This window comes from Priapulus caudatus, unplaced genomic scaffold, assembly GCF_000485595.1.
Source record: "Priapulus caudatus unplaced genomic scaffold, Priapulus_caudatus-5.0.1 Scaffold558, whole genome shotgun sequence".
NCBI lineage: Eukaryota > Metazoa > Priapulida > Priapulimorpha > Priapulimorphida > Priapulidae > Priapulus > Priapulus caudatus.
The window spans coordinates 105,437-106,748 of record NW_014577619.1 but is presented as its reverse complement, the minus strand read 5'-3'; the positions used below and the strand labels follow the sequence as shown (position 1 = coordinate 106,748).

General features: G+C 49.2%; 1 non-coding gene across 1 annotated transcript; it reads left to right on the top strand.

Annotated features, from left to right (window-relative positions):
• Positions 1-423: 423 nt before the first annotated feature.
• On the top strand, positions 424-495 carry Trnah-gug. The gene has a single exon. It is a non-coding gene; the product is annotated as a tRNA-His (tRNA).
• Positions 496-1,312: the final 817 nt, after the last annotated feature.

The window sequence follows — 1,312 nt, the reverse complement described above, 5'->3', positions numbered from 1 at the left end:
CTGATGTGGTTGGGATATCAGACAGCGGCGGTGGCATGCAACTGCTCGTGTCCTCCGAGTTTTCTTGCTGGATCCTGCCTCTGGTAATGCTGGGGCCTGTTTCCCCTTCTTGGTTTTGGTCGACATACTGTACAAAGATAGACTCGGCAGTAACAAACTTATCATGTAACTACCCTGCGGTGGTCTGTCTGCCTGACATTTCGTTGATCTGTCAGCCCGACAGCATTTCGACCATATCTAGGCTCTAGCACGGTAAACATCCTATCTGCCAGGCAGTATCCCCACCCGACATGGTCTTACGAACCGGGTGGGAGCAGAAACGGCCGGCTGGCCCATATAATGGTGTCGAGTGGCAACAGAATGGCATGTCGACAACATCTGGCACAAATAAACATACTATCTGCCAGACAATATCGTCTCGTCGCCGTGATCTTATAGTGGTTAGTATCTTGCGTTGTGGCCGCAATAACCCAGGTTCGAATCCTGGTCACGGCACCAAATTGTAGCTTGGAATGTACGCTCGTAGACAGTAGACGTAAGAGTTGTATAAACGGTAAACAACTATAGGTTTATTCTAGAACACGAATAGCTACAGTGTATACACATACCAAGTGCTGGTCCGAGACTCTCCCGTTTCTCCCAAAACCCCTCTCTTTTAAACCATGCGCGCGTTCGTCGCACCCTAACAGATTTCCTGATTCGTGGCACCGACTAGTGATTACAAGGACCGGTCGCGACAAACGTTCCATTGTCGGGGTTCAATGCTCTCTTTGACCAGTTGTCGGACTGTCATTAAGTGTTGCTTAATGGCTACCTGGTTGACAACTTTCGCTCTGTTCTAGGGTCGGGCCGAGGCCGTTACACCCGTAGTCAGGCCGTGAGAACCGGCCGTACCTCTATTAATGATTCTATCAGCTATGCCGTCCGTGACGTTAATTGATATGCCCCTTCTAAATATGTCGTACGCCATCCGCCGTTCGTCCCTGAACGGTCGTATGTGCCACCGTTCTCACGGTACCAAATTTCTGCATTACATACCCACCAGCCGTCGGCTGACGAACCGAGTGGAAGCAGAAACGGCCGGCTGGCCAATATAATGTTGTCGAGAGGATTTGTTGACAGAATAATAGTAGTACATTCTGTACATTTTGCTTTCAGTTTGTATAAACTTACATCTCGTTGTGCTGGAGTTATTCCCATTTTATCTGTGCTGATTTCCCGTCGGAATGTGCGGAGTGTGTGTAAGAGACAGATCAAGATTGAGATGCCGGGCCTCTCCTGGATCATGACGTCCCTCTCTGCCATGTCTTTG